The sequence below is a fragment of the Zosterops lateralis genome (assembly GCF_965231275.1).
Source record: "Zosterops lateralis genome assembly, chromosome: 7".
Taxonomy (NCBI): domain Eukaryota; kingdom Metazoa; phylum Chordata; class Aves; order Passeriformes; family Zosteropidae; genus Zosterops; species Zosterops lateralis.
Window position 1 is genome coordinate 5575466 of NC_139767.1, and position 15615 is coordinate 5591080.

At 48.5% G+C, this 15615-nt stretch overlaps 1 protein-coding gene across 1 annotated transcript in view; it reads left to right on the forward strand.

Moving 5' to 3' along the window:
* Window positions 1-3673: 3673 nt before the first annotated feature.
* ADARB1 (adenosine deaminase RNA specific B1) overlaps window positions 3674-15615 on the forward strand; it is a 65472-nt gene continuing 53530 nt past the window's right edge. The window contains exon 1 of the mRNA XM_083864780.1: window positions 3674-3731. The gene's annotated coding sequence lies outside the window, so the exon portion shown is untranslated. The remainder of the gene's footprint in view (window positions 3732-15615) is intronic.

A 15615-nucleotide genomic window follows, 5' to 3' on the forward strand; every position in this document is an offset into this window, starting at 1 on the left:
ATGACCAGAACCTCCCTAGATGCTCATGGTTTAAAACTTGGCCTTATATTGGTCACTGGACAGGTTGGTTCGTGACCTGTTGCTGGGAAGTGTCCAGTCTGTCCCAAAGGCAGTTCTGCATTTTGGTGTCTGGTCCTACCTGCCCACTGTGACCCCAAGGGCACATTTGGCCATGGGTGGCACCACACAGTCCCATGCCTGTGGCTGCTCAGCCTGGGGGTGTGAGAGGCTGAGGAGGAGCCAAAGTCCTTCCTCTGCCCTGTACTGCAGTGGGGTCCCTGCAGGTGGGGTGAAAAGATCAGGACCATTGATGCCCGTGTGAAATTGCACTGGCTGTCGATGGAGGTCCTTGTCTATAGGATGTGTTCCCAGCCCACTGTGGGGGTCTCTCTGTCTTGGGGCTGATCCAGCTCTTCCCTTGGATGGCATCAGGCAGGGCACAGGCTGTCACCCCATCTGTGTGCTCACAGGCGGTCTGGCATCACCACCCTGCCTGTAGACCCAGCTCAGGACACTGTGTGGGCATGAGGACACACCTTGGCATTTTTCAGGGGTCTACACAAGTTACTGCAAGAAGAGCTGCCACACTGCCTTGAAGCATGTGCTGGCCTCAGAAATTCATGTTACAGACAATCTGTGAAGCAGCTGAATCTTTGATTAGGCAGCTGTGCTCCCCAGTTGTCCCACAACAGCAGCCACCACCCCCATGAGGATGCCATTGTCCTTCCGCAGGACCGCCAGCTTGCCACTCTGCAAGGAATGGGTTAAACATCCTCCCTCCTTCTTTTTGCAACATGAATTTGGAAGCGGGTTCCCCAGGCTTGGCAGCTGCCCCGCTGAGGATCATATGGCGACAGCAGGGAGAAACTACTAAGCTTGGATCTGCTGCCAGGGCTTTTCAGGGATGCAGCTTCTGTTGGGTTGGTGGCACAGAATAGTGGAGGAGGTGCTGGGTCTGGCAGTACATCCACCACATCCTCAGGTGAGGTTAAGGACTCTGAAAGTAGGTCTGTATGGACTGGCATGCTGGATGCAAGGTGTGTCTCCAGTGTGGTGGATATGGGATGGAGAATCCATACTGTGGAATGTGCACCAGGATCAGCACACAGGGATATATTCAGCACATGTGGGAACACCAAGGAGCAAGACCAGTTTGCAGATCATGTTTCCCTGAGGTGGAAAATCACTGGCAGAGTGTGGAAACCATGAAGCTACTTTTGACTTGTGGTGTTTTAAATGTGTCCTGCTCACTTCTATGAGTGACTGCTTAATATTTCCAATTTCCCAAGACTTTGATGAAAAAAACATCATTAAAGAGCCATTCATTTATTAAAGTGGGTTTACAGAAAACAAACCAAGCCAAAAAAGCCCCAACCAATCAAAAAAACTCTTCACACAGCCCAAGGTTTGAATTACATGGAAAACTGTGATGTTTCCTAAGCACCAGCAACTGAGTCATAGTGGCTCAGCTCAGCAAGGCCAGTGGTGTTTGGGGAGGGAGCCCCTTTCATTCCACAGTGGCAGGGAGCCAGCTAATCCATGGTGGACTTAGGTCTGCCATTGAGTGGGATGAGGAGCCTGGGGACACGCTGTGCCTCCCACCCCACCCTTGTCCCTGCCCCTGTCCCTGTCCATTTTGGGGTCAGGTTAGAAGGGACCACAGTGGGTCACCTGGTCCAACCTCCCAGCTCAGGCAGGGTCATCCCAGAGCACAGGATTGTGTCTGGCAGTGATTGTCTCAACATCCTGGTGGGACACAACCACTTCAGCCGCTGATAGAGAGGTGGAGCTGAGGAAAGTGGTTTTGTTTCCTGGCGTCACTGCTGATGCTAAGGCAGGGGAAAAATGCAGTAGTCAGTGTTAAATTCCTTGAGCTTAAAATAGGATAAAAAAACATAGACAGGCATTCCCAGAGGTGAAGAGATCAGCAGCCAAAAGCTGCCTGCCCGTTGGTGCTGCTGCTCCTGAGCAGGGCAGAGGCGAAGGGCTGTGCCTGAGAGAAGGAAGTATAAAAATAGGTTGTTGTTTCCAGCACTGCCTTTTGTGCTGGTCCTCTTTGCCCTCCCTGTGAATGCCTGCAGGGATCTTTACCTCACCAGGGACTGAGAGAGAAGGAAGAAGCCACGAGCCACTCAGTGCTGCACCTGGAGCCCACACTGGGCACTGAAGGAACGTGGTAATGTGGGTGTCACCACCTAAACACCCTGGGGAACCAGGTGAGAAAGCACACAGAGTTATCAGCATGAAGTTTTAGTAATGCCAAGGTGGTTGATGCAGGAACACATGTCAACACATATCCAGGACCATAGGAAATGGCCTCAGGCTGTACCAGGGGAGGTTTAGATCAGATATTAGGAAAAATTCCTTCACTGAAAAGGTGGTCAGGTAACCTCAAAGGGACGGAAATCTGGGAAAGTTAGGATTTCTCTGACCAGTTGATGTCTGTGGCCAACTGTGGCCAGGAATGAGATTTTGGGACATGATGAAAGTGCTCTGATGAGCAGAGATGAGGAGTGATAGCAGGCTGCAAACCTGAAAACCCTTGAGCCACAAAAACTGGGCAGAGCAAGGCCAGCGTTGCATTCCTCTGTGTCCTGCAGCTTCCCATGGGCCGAGCTTGGTTCAGAACCTGCAGGTGTCTTTAAACTCTAATGACCTGCAGTGGTTTTAAACTGACAGTGAGTGGTTTTGGATTGGATATTGGGATGAAATTCGGCTGTGAGGGTGGGGAGGCCCTGGCAAAGGCTGCCCAGAGAAGCTGTGGCTGCCCCATCCCTGAAGTGTTCCAGGCCAGTTTGGACAGGGCTTGGTGCAAATAGTGGAAGGTGCCCCTGCCCACGGCAGACGGTGGAATGGGATTAGCTTTAAGGTCCTTTCCAACCTAATCCATTCTGGAATTCTGTGACTCTGTGTCAAGAGCAAAATGCAAGTCAGAAACCTGCTCCCTAGGTGCCCACATGCCTTCGTCCTGAGCCTGCTGTCACAAACAGCCAAGGGTTAGAGCAGTTGTTTAATCCTTTTTGGATCCCCCGTTCCGCAGGAACATAAACACGCACATAAAGAGCCATACACGTGGTGGAAGCGCCGATGAACTTGACTGTTGGTGTTTGGGTGGAGAGCTCCCGCTGCTTTCTGCAGAGCGCTGTTTGGCCTTCGCATCCTGGCACGGTGGGATGCGCTCGGACACGGACAGCGCATCCAGGCTGACTCTGGAAGGGCAGAGCCTCAGTCCTTGGGCCCGGGGCGGTGCCGGGCAGCGGGGCCGGTGCGGGGCCCCCCCGTGTGCGGGGCTGCGGGTTCGGGTCCCGGGGGGGCGGGGGGGCCGCCCGTGCACGGGCTGCGGGCGCGGGGGGGGCGCGAACCCTGCACCGCTCGGCCCCGCCCCCGGCTCGGCCCCGCCCCCGTCCGCCCAATCAACGCCGCTCCTGCGGGCGGCCGGCCCCGCCCCTCGCTCCCCGTTGCCATCCCCGCCGCGCGCGGGCGCGCGAGCGCCTCGGACCCCGCCCCCGCTCGCTCTCGGCCCCGCCAATGGGAATGACGGAGCGGCCCGCGGCCCCGCCCCCGCGCGCGCGGGGCTCGCGCGGCTGGCGGGCCCGGCGCGGCCTGCACATCGGCGGCGGCGCGCGCACGGAGCCGCGGGGGCGCAGCGGGGCCGGCGGGGGCTCGGCCGGACCGACCGACCGCGCATGGCCCAGCGGCGGCGGCGGGCCTGGGCAGCGGCGCCGAGACAGGTGAGCCCGGGCCGCGGCGGCGGCGGGAGCGCCCCGCGGGACCTGTCCAGGTCCTGACGCGGCGGCAGGTGCCGGAGCCGGCCGGGCCGGCCGCCCCGCACGCACCTGTTGAGAGCGGCGGGGGCGGCGCGGGCCGGGCCGCGGTGGCGGTGCCGGTGCGGGGGCGCAGTGCGGCGCCGAGCGGGGCCCGGCCGTTCCCGGCGGGGGCGGGCGCCGGGCGGGCTCACCCGGGCAGGGGCCGCGGCGGCGGAGCCCAGGCCGTTTTCGGGGCCGGCGGTACCGCGGGAACTTTGGCCCGAGCCCGGGGGTGCCGCTCCCCGGCGGGACCGGCCCCCGCCACGGCGCCCCCCCGGGGCCGCGGGGAGCGGAGCGGAGCAGCGGGGTGCCCCGGTACCCGCTGCCCCGGGGGGGCTCGGCCGCCTTGCCCTTCTCCCGGTATACCCCCGGGCTCCGCCGCGCTCCTCCGGCGTCCCCCGGTCCGGCCGCCCCCGGCACCGCCGCCCGCCCTCTGCAGTGGGGAGGCGGCGCGTCCTTGGAGAGCAGCTCGGGCGTGAAACGCGCCGCACACCCAGCGCATTCCCTTCCCCTCCCGGCTGGAGAGCCCCACCGGAGCCCTTCCCATCTGTTGCCCTGGTCCCCGGTGGGTTTCGCTCTTCCTCTGGGATTTGTTTGGGTTTGTGCTGTGCCGGAGCAAAACTGCAGTATGTGCTTTTAAAAGTCCGGTTTGCGTAAAATAACGGAAATAAAAGGCTTCCGAAGGGCACCTGTATTTGGCTTGGGGATCGAGGGGCTCTGCTGGGCTGGGCCACTCCTGCTCTCTTCCTTCACCTTGTGCCCCTCAGGACTCGGGTGAGGGAAGCACTGGCCATGGCAGAGAAGGTCTACAGAGCGTTCAGGGCTCTGCTCTCAGGCTGGGGAAACCACAGAATCCGTGGATAAGCCACCATCAGCCGTGATGGTCCTTGGCCTGGGCTTTTTTTTTTTTTTTTTTCTTTTTTCTTTTTAATTTTTTATCTATTTTTTGGTGCGAAAAGGAATATCAAATATAAAAGAAAAAAAAAAAAACTTCATGTGCTTTTTTTAGCATAAACAATATTAGGGTCTCATTCCTTACTGTTTTTTTTTTTTTTTTATTTTATCCAAGTGGTGGTGAGCTTACTGGAGCTGTTGGGATCTCCCAGCACCCTGCTGGCTCTGTGAGTTACTCTGTCACTCCTGAGAGTGAAGTTGTAGCCTTGTTCTCCCAGCTGTTTTATGCTGGAGAGTGGCAGCACTCCAACCTCCCTGGACGCACAAGATGTTTAGAATAATTAGTGATGGAATACCCCTTTAAAATAATTGTTTGGGTTTATCTAGCACTCAATTGCAGCGATATCTACCTCTAAAAATAGGGAGGCCTCTGTGTAATGAGCCTCACAGTATAAACAAATCATATCTTGAATGACTGTTGTTACTTTTGGGATGTCCGAGACAGACGCCTTTGGGGGTTTTGCCAAATCTTCTGTCTGACATTTTTTTTCCTTCTGCAGTGAGCTGTGTTTCTTGGCCCTTAGGCTGTGTGGTTGTGTGCACTGACCAGAGGCAAGGCCCAGTAACCCTCACTGCTCAGGGCTGGCACAGCTGCACAGAAAAGCTTCCCACTGCTCCTGTGGCAGCCCGAGGTTGACCAGTCCTGGTTTTTCCATGGAATCCATGCTTATGTGGAGATAAGCAGTGGGCTCTTCCAGATGCCTGCTCTGAGGCACTGCCCTTTGTGAATTCAGCACAGAGCCCTGTTTATCTGTGCTCCAAATCCACAGTTTTCCATGCGACGGAGCAGCTCAGGTATGATCCTGGTTGTGCTGGTCCTTCCTGGGGTGCCTTCCCCAGGTGTCCCAGGGTGCAGCTGTGTGAGCACACCCTTCTCCCTTGCAGGAGTTAGGAGCCAGGATGGCACGAGGAATTTTGTCACATTTTGCTGTGTGGTTTATCAGAGTGTGAGGGTTGAGCGTTGGCCCAGCCTCTCATGTGCACATGGCTTTTGGACTTTGTTTTCAGCAGCCAGTGTGCTGGCCAAGGCTTCTCTGTGTTGTTGACATTCAAGAGCACTGGCTCCTCAGCTCAAGAGAGAAAAAACAGCCAACTTTTTCAGCAGGAAGAGTGTTTGCTCTATGAGCACTTGTTTTCTGAGAGTGACCAGGAAGGTCATTGTGCTCAGTGTTTGAAACAGGAGTGTCTCATGGCTTTGATCACACTGTGCTCACAGACCCCAGCCCACTTTTATATTGCCCCCAGGTATCCAGATTTATCTGCTCAGTTGAAAGTTTAGTGCCCTTTTGTGGGCTGTATGTATTTTGGGAATGGAAATGCAGTTCTATAAACCCTCAGTGGCAGGCCTCTGGCTTGCTATGACCACAGAGGTCTTCTGGACAACTTTCTCTTTTAAAAGTCACATATGCTTTGGTTTAAGTGAGTAAAACCTAAATGGCTGGGCTTACTAGCTTAGACAGTTTGGGACTGTGAGCAGGTGAGGCTCTGCTACTCCCTAGCAAACTCATGTCTACACTTGGCAAAGCCCACACTGCTGCCTGGAGTCATTCCCAGTCACCTGGTCCGAGATTCTGCATGGGAATGAGGGGTTCCTGCTGAACAGGGTGATGGCAGACTCTGCTGTGAGGGAGCCTTGGGGCAGGCCATGAGTGTAACCATGGGTATAACACGCCCTCTCAGCAATCAGTGTTGTTGTCACCTGTGACTCAAGGAGATTTTTGGGGAATGACAGTGCTGGTTGTGCTTCAAGTGGGGAATGTTTCCCTCACTGCAAGGGCTGGGCTGTGTGTTGTGCCAGGGTGGTTTCAGATGAGGGTTGTCTCCTGGTGCTTGCAGTGAGTGCCTTCTTAGGAAGGCAAAACTTGATTCCTGATGCCTCTTGTATTTGAAATCATTCATTTCAAATACGGGTCACACTGTATTTGAAATGATCCTAAGGGTCTTTGGTTGGATGCCTGAGAATATCTGGTCTGATGAAGAGAGACCAGAGCTCTTGTTGTTTTCTGCAACTTCTGAAACCAGTAGGTGCTTGGCATGTTTGAAACTCAGGCCATCCAGCTGCTGCAGTGTGAATTTCAGCTTGTATTTAAGTACTGAAGATTGGAACTGTGGGCTTCGTCTGTATTTATCAGTGGACACTGTTATTTATGTATCGTGGTTTTAAAGGAAATACCTTTTTAGTAGAAATGCTGCCTGACAAACAGAAAAAACAAACCTTGGTGAAATGATTATGTAAGCAAGTGAAATGGCATTTTAAAGCAAAAGTTTCTTTCCTGTTTGGAGACAGCGTGGCTGGTTTTTTTTTTTCCTCTTTCCTGCTGTTTAACATTTTTTAAATCCTTTTAGTGAATGTTTTTTTGTATGGTGGGTATGAGAAATGGTTGTTTTTGCAATTTAAGTCCTTAAAGAGATCATCAGCAGGCTGTGGGAGCTAGCAGGAGCCAGATGTGAGCATTTGGGTCTGGAGCTGACCAAAGCAGCAGCACATGTGTGCATTTAAGTAACAATTAAGGTAAAAATAAAAAACCAAAACAACAAAGAAACCCATGTAACTGCTATTACCATGAGAGCTCAGAGGATGCTCAGTACAGTCATCCTGTTAAGAATGCCTGGTTGCAGAGGGATTGAGGGTTATTTTCTGTTCTCAGCCTGTGGGTCAGCTGTGGTGTGTGTCTCTCTCTCAGCCAAGGGGATCGATCAGCTCCCCAAAAGCTGCCGGGGTTACCTTGAGCCGCCGTTCCCAGCGGGAGCGCAGGGCTGAGTCAGTGCTGGCTGCCCGGGCTGTGACTCACTGCTGTCCCCTCCTGCACAGCCGGCTGTGCCTGTAACCTCATTCCAGAGCTATCCTCTGTGAGTATCACCTGCGTAGAGGGCTTTGGGAGTGTCGGGCTGCTTTCCTGAGTTGTGTGTGTGTTGGTGGAAGTTGGTTGTTACTGAGCTTTTTCTCTGTGTGATGCTGAGCATCTGTGGAAGTGCCAGGGAGCTCTGAGGCAAGCAGCTTCTCCTGTTAGCAGTATTATGGTTTTGTCTTTGTGGGTTGTGATCTTTCTTTACATTTTATTTTAACTTACTTATTTTTAAAATTATTTTTAAGATTTATGTGCTGGAAGAGGAAGGGTGCTTTGCTTTTCTTTTGGAGAAATGTCTTCCCTGATGCTCCAGGGTTGGGTCTGTTTGTGGTTCTGTCTCCTGAAGTGAAGAGAGCTGTCTGTACCAACTCAGGCTTGCTTCATAATAAATGTCTTTATTGGGAACTCTGGCCATCTTCCTCTGCTTCTGAGCTTGATTTCCCATTGCCTGGCATCACACTGTCAGTGCCCTTGAAGGAAATTGGTCAGCACCTTGAAAATCCATCAGATTTGGCAAGAGCGGACATGTCACAGGTGAGTACTGGGAAGTTGTGTGGGCACGAGAATGTGTGAAGAAGGAACTCTCAGATGAGTGCTCTGCTGAAAGAAAAGCTCTTGCTGGAGTGCAGATATTATTGGACATCAGAGGAGCTCTGTGGTACTGAGGCAAACAGGAAGTCAAGTTTCATAAGTAATTCTAGTAAAAGGCAGGTCCTTATTTTCCTAAGTATCCTTTGTTTTCCTTTGTGACAGTGGAGAGGAGTGATCTAAGAGGCACTCCTGCATCATCACAGGTGATGGAAGAAAACAAAAGGTTTGGGTACAGTCTCTCACCCTGCCCCTGGGGGCTGAAGCACAAAGGAAACGATTTTAAATTTCCCTGTAAAGGCTCTTGCAGTTCTTTGGAATAATGTCCTTTTATAGGTGTAGGAAAGCACCAGGGTCAGGATTTTTCCATGCAGAATGCTGTTGGCAGAAATGCAAAAGGAAGGGTTGCTCAGCAGATTGCTGAGGCATTTTTGGATTTAGTTGAAGAGATTTTAACAGAATGGAGTTCTTGGACCTAGGTAAGATGAAGAGTATCCTGAGTATCCTCATTTGGAGGAAACATGAGGAATAGACCATATTTTGAATTTAAAGTAGAAATTTTCCTCAGTTGGGGCTGAGTTTGGTGCTGCATGGCAGAAGATACTTTCTGATTACTTTGCTGCCTGGTGCTTTTGTTTTTATGATACTTCTAAGTTGCATAAACAATTTTATAATGGGCCTTAGGTAAAATTACATGTGAGTACTATACCAGTGTCAATTTACCTTTGTTCTGAACTCAATTTACCAATGGCTCCTCCTTTGCTATTAATTTTGTCATACCAACTCTGAAAAGAGATGAACTGTTTAAAATTTGATCAAAAAGAGAACAAGCACGGATGCTAAATGCTAGTTTCTTTCATTTGTCACATGTAATGTGAATATAAAGTTTTTACATGGGAATTAAGAGGCAGCCTCAACTAGGAGTATTTTTTTCCCATTTAGTCTGTGCAGGTTTTGAAATTTGCAGAGATGGTTAGTACTTGCCTCTGCAATTCTGAAGGCCTTCTGCTGAAAGTGTTCAGTGTGTCTGAAATGAGGTTTGTTTTGATTTAGGTTGAGTTAGTCAGCTCTTCAACTTTATTAGCAAAGTAGCCTTTAAGCTTCAGCTTTCACTGCTGTTTTCCTTGCTTAGTTATGCTCTAATATTTGTGCATGGTCTGCTGGAAAACTATTTGAGGGGAAGAATACCTTTGACTTCTTTCTTTAGATACAGATTTTATAAAACCTTGTTTACAGAGGCCATTCTGTATCAGAATGTTTTAATTTTTCACCTCAATACTGAGCACAGATACTGAGTGCTTAATAAAACAACTCTAGAACTCTTTAGATGGCTCCCAGTAAGAGCATAGTAGAATTTTTAATTAAAAATGTGTGATTAGCTCTACGTTTTCATTAATAAAATTTGCAGATTAGGTGGAAAATAAGTGTGAAATAAAGCAACTCTAGCAGAAGACTCCAATTAGGAATAATATAAGCACCAAGGTCTGGACCACAGATCATGGAATTTATGCAGCAGAAATTACTGGGGACTTGGGGGAGTTCTGAAGGAAAACACCTCTGTAGGCCTGGTCTGAGGAAAGTACAACCCTCTAGATGATGGAACCTTAGTGTGGTCCACAGGATAGGAAGAAAAAAAAATGTATTCTGATTAAAACTTAAGAGAACTCATTTTAATGCTGCTTTTGGCCTTAGAGTTCCCATGTTTTTCACAGCCAAGGATCAGTGGTATATTTAAATCTCTGAAAAATGAGAAGAATTAATATAAGCTGCTGGCAGAACTGTGCTTTGTTTGGAAGAAACTTGTAATAAAGCTGGCTCTGTGAGGGAACCAGGGTTATATCCCTCCTCCACTGCCCCAGGTTTTAAAGCTTGCACAAGTAGCTCACACTGGGAGATCAAAGGAGAAGGAGATAACTTCTCTTTTGTTGATTGCTTACTCACTTTTATAACCCTGATAGCCTTTGGTCAAGTTTACACCTGGAAAGCACTTTGTAGCATGGGTGTTTTCCACAGTATGGAAATCACCAAGGTATATTAAGTAGAGAGAGATCTCCTTTGTGATAGCTTCTGAATCAAGAAGACAAATGATGTTTCTCTCTTTAATTTTGGTAGTTTTGGTAGCTAAAACGTGCCAGCTGATTGAACAGCACCATTTGGATGCTGAGTCTGTGCAGGTTTGCAGCCCCTTGGACCTGTTGCCTGTGGAGTCTGCACAAAGTCTGGGTGTTGTTCACAGGTGTGGAGCCACAGGCAACTGCAGAGTCATTGTTCTCTATTAAACCAGAATCATCTTTTCCAGCTGGACTGGAACATATTCCTGTTTTTTACCTGTAAGCTTTTCAGAGCAGCTGTGTGGTACAATGCTTGTGTTTTCTCAGCAGTGGTGGCTTTGATGTCTTCTCTGGGGCTGTGGCCCCTCTCTGATTAGAAGCACTTTTATATCAGCAGAGCCATCCTTGCAGTGCTGAGAGCAGATAGGCTTTCGTGGGATTTAATGTGTGTTATAGAGACCTCCGTGTAGTGATGTTTTTACAGATGCTTTTTGTCTCCCGCCGCTCACCAGTGCCAAGTGGTGTTCTGCAGTTTGGTGCCATGTGATACCGTGTTTTGATAACAAAGAGGAGCTGGAAATTAATGCTTAACTCAGGCCACTGATCCTGGCAGTTGTGGGTTGGGTGTGTATGCCAGTGTTTTATTTGGAGTTGAGAACGTGCTTCTGAGTCTACAGAAACACAAAGATGTGGCACATAGGGACATAGTTTACTGGTTAGACTCAATGGTCTTTGAGATATTTTCCAGACTTGATTATTCCATGATTCCATGACAATCCTGCATGTCTCCACCTCTGTGCTTGCGGTAGGAGAGCTTGCACAGGCTCCCTTTGGGAGGAGGGTGAGAGCAGAGATGAGCTCATGGGGCATGTCCACTGCCTCTGAGTTTGTGATTGGATTGTGCTTCTCTTGCTAATGAGTGTTCAGAGTTTGATTAATAAGAAGCTAAATCGGGACCCTTCACTGAATTAGCAGCTCTCAAGAACATGAGACAGAAAAGCACAGCTGATGCAAGCGAAAGCAGCAAGGTCTGCTTGGGAGCCTGTGCCCGTGCTTTTTTGCAAAGTACTGCCAGAAAAGGGCTGCAGTCTCCCAGAAAAAGCTTTTGTGAAAGTGGAGAAAATCCTGTCTTCACTCCATAATCTACTGTACATGCTCAGACTGGTGGGAGCTCAAGCCCAGTGGCCCCCCTGCCTCTATTTCACAAGGACTGTCAGGTCCTTTCATCAAATCAGCAAAATCTGTTTTTTCTTGTGTCTCTGAAACTCTTGCAAAAATCTGTTATGTTGAATGCAACTCTGCTGTTTTCCATGAGGATGATAATGACTTGGGAAAGCTTCCCAACTAGTGGAAAGGGTGCATCAGTCTGGAAACCTTTGGATAGTTTTGTCCCTGTTTGATGCTTTGATGCTTTTTCCCCAGACCTCAGTGCTGACAAATATGGATAACGAGGGATAGTGAGTACTGCTGTAGCTCTCTCGGATCTTTTTTCTCTAGTGCAGCCTAGTTTATCTTCTCTTATCCCCTGGAAGCTATTCTTAGTAAGTGGTTGTTTTTCTTGAATTAAATGAGTGAATAATCACTATTTCATTCACTGTCCTTACATATGCTTAAATATAGTATTAACCTAATCTTCTTATATGCTTTTCCTTCTGCTGCTCCTGAGTTCCTAAAGGAATCAGGTTCACTATTAGTAAGATCTATGAATGAACTTGTCTGGAAATAAAATACTTCTTTTGAGCTTTGGCTTGTGTTTATTGCCAAGATGATAATTTATTCATATTTTTGGACAGCAGCATCGTTCTTCATGCACGCAACTTCTGTGCTGTCAAGTGAACTTTTTCTGCTTACAGATTCCTCTGATGCAGTCTGTGAGATGGTTTTGTTTTATGTTTTTTTCCTGCTTGGAAGGGAAAACGACTGTTTGGTGGCAGAGCTTTGGTTTTCCATTTTCGGAGGGAGGAAGGGGAGGAGGGAGCTCTCCGTGGTACCGAATGGGTCCGGGGCCTCCAGTGTGTGAATTCTTGCTGCTGCCAGGAGGGAGGAGGCTCGTCCTGCCACATCCCACTTATGTAAAATACTATATAAATTACATTTTATAGATTTTCTTTTTTTAATATTAGTTGTTAATTTATTAACAACGTCAATAAATATGGCTTAAATAAATATACTCTAGTGTTCCTATAACTCTGTACTTTTTTTTCCCCTCTCCTCACTGTGTTTCAGATCATGATGCCTAGCTGGGGCTTTTTTTTGCAGCCCAGGTAATACCCAGCGCTACCGGATAGTATCCCCAACCCCGCTGCTTATTCTCAATCTCCTTTGGCCCCTTGTGTCCTTTTTCTGAGACAGAAGCAGGTTTCAGTCAGGCTTCAGTCAGCAGCTCATCTGAAGGTGGGCCACGACGCTTTTGGGGCCAGTTTGCCCAGCCCTGTGGGTATGAACACCCACAGCTTCTCTCAGCATCTGTGATGCCCTTGCTGGCTTTCAGCAGAAGCCTTCTTCAAGTTCAGGGTGTACAGAATAGCCAGTGTTGGAAGGGACCCACAAGGATTATTGAGTCCAGCTTCTGGCCCTGCACAGGAACACCCCGGGAAGAGCTGTGGCTTTGTTCCCCTTTCAGTATGTTCTTTCCTCAGTGCTTTGTTCAATAGATTTGTTTATTTTCAAGTTTGCTTTCCAGACTTAAGCGAGTTCCCTGATAGCTATGAGAACATTTCCTGAGTAACTGCTCTTGATGGCTTTCAGTGAATATGGAAGGAACTGGAAGTACAACATTTGATTATTGTAATAAAAGCTCTGTTGAGGAACATGGCTATTGACTGTTACTCTATTGCCAGAGTATCACCTGATCTGTAGCTCAGCTTAGCTGAAGCAGGCTGCTTTTAAAGCTCAAGAAAAACAGCCAATATTTTGAAGGTCATAGCTTTTAGAGTGCTGTGGTAGAAAGTAGGGAAAGGAATTTTTCATCTGGTAGCTTTCAGTGCACTAGAACTCAGCATTTTTATGGCTTTGGCTTGGGTATTTAAGCATCTCCCTGTGTCACAGACCTTCCTTGCTGTTTTCCAGTATTTTCTTTCCTAGGTTTGGTATGTTGCCATAGTCCAAATTGGATATAAATTGTAAAAGTACAAAATAATACAAAAATTGTATTAATAGGTATTTTTACATCCAGTGGTACTTAAAATGCCTACAAACACATCTTGTTCCAGCAGTTGTCCTGGCAGCATTGCTAGTGAATACTATTTTAAGGTGTGTGCAGTGGGGTAGTTTTGAATAAATGACTTTTGGATCTATCTTAGGAGGCTGCTGATGTTCTTATTGGAGGATTTCACCTCCCAGAGCTAAGTCTTGGTTTCTTGTATAGTGCATGTTCACAGTGCATGGGTTATCCTTGAGAGAACAGCCAAATCCTGTATTTCTGAATCAGTAGCTGCTGCTTTACTTCACAGAAGATGCATGCAGTACGTGCATATATTAAAAATGCATGCATATGTATAATGTTTTATCTTCAGTACTTTGTCCGGAATAAAAACTTCTGTCTAAAAATAACTACAGTAAAAGGTCACTACAGTAGGTTCATAATCCAAATTCCACTCAACATGGAGTTTTTTGGCATATGAACTGATAGACTCTTCGCTTCTATGGCTGAGATCTCTTAAGTAGTCTTGATGGCATTAAATGGCTCTTTCTCTCTGTGATTTTGTTGTTCTGAACCTGAAGGAAATGTTATGTCTTGAGTTATTTCCTCCCCTGGGTTGGTGTGCCAGGGGAACGGGGATTTTCCATCCTCTTACCTGGTGCAGGTGCACCACAGTGTGCAGAAGCAATGCTGGTCTCCTTGGTAATGTGTTTTAAAATCTTGGGGACCTCTGGGGAGCCATCCTTGGACCTTATGAATGTGCTGCTGTAGGTGTTGGGAGCAGCAGAGACAGGGGAAGGATGTGGTGGTGGTGGTTCAGGTGTGTGTGTGCCCTGTGAGATGGGGAGGATGGCAGCAGGTGTCTTGAGTGGCTCCACTTTTGCCTGGACTGGAAATACAACTGGGCAAGGAAGACGCAACTCACTGGTCTCCAGCAAAATCAGAGGCAAGTGCCCTGTGTCCCAGGTGAAGGCTGGTGTCTCTTGGATTTGTCATCCTTCCTCTGCAGCATGTGACTGCTTGGTGGTGGCTGTTGCCTGCCTGTGGCACACATGGAAAACTGGCAGCTCTGCCCTTCTCCTGGGGCCACCTGGGTATGCTTTCTCGAGGGCTATAGAAGAATAGATGTGCTTGGGGCTAGTCCAGTGTACTTGCTCTGCCAATATTTGCAGCATGTATCAATTCTGCCTGAAAAGCATAGACTTATTTCTTGCCTTTGATTCTGTACAGTGCTCCTTTCCAGGACTGATAATTGTTTCCCTTTTTCCCTTTCCCTCTGTGTTTGTACATTCAGACTCTGATTTGTTCCAAACTGAGCAGCTCTTTAGGGTGCTTCTGTCAAGCTCCCTGTGCCGTGTATAACCCTGTAGCCCTTTTCTGTTTGCCTTCTGCTTTGACATGATGCTGATTTGCAGGAGGTAGCAAAGTTGGGCAGGGTTGTGTATGCACAGGGTGCCCAGAGAAGCTGTGGCTGCCCCATCCCTGGATATATTCAAGGCCAGGTTGGACAGGGCTTGGAGCAACCTGGGATGGTTGGGGCTGACCCTGCTTATGGCCAGATTTGGAATGAGATGAGCTTTAAGATCCCTTCCAACTCAAACCAATCTGGGATTCTATGATCTAGAACTTTCATCACTTACTCATTAATTTTTCCCCTCTAAATAGTTTCAGGTTTGTCTTGCTGGGAGATTCTTTGGGACTACGTTGTGTAAATAATTTAGTAGATAAAATAGGTGTAAGTATTTCAGCTCTAATTTGTCTTGTTTTCTTTGGCTATCAGGAAGAACTTTTAATACTCAGCTTTTCAGATAACCTAACATAATTTGTTATTTATCAATTTTTATCTGAACTCAAAAAGGCTAATCAAAATTAATGTATAATTATATAACATTTATACCTCCCAGCATCTCAGCCCTTGAGGGGAGTACATCAAAACTGTCTGATGTAGTCTTGAGTCACTGTCTTGATACACTCAAAAGTTTTGGTCCAGTTGCTCTCTGATGTGGTTTTTGTTCAAGGCGGACCTTACTGCTCCCTGCAACTCCCTCACAGTAGGTTGTAGGCAGGTAAGGATAGATCTCTCAGAAAACAGGTGACAGGACCACAGGAAATGGCCTCAAGTTGTGCCAGAGCACATTTAGATTGACTAGTAGGAGAAATTTCTTCACCAGAAGGGTGGCCAGGCACTGGCACAGGCTCCCCGGGGCAGTGGTGGAGTCACCATC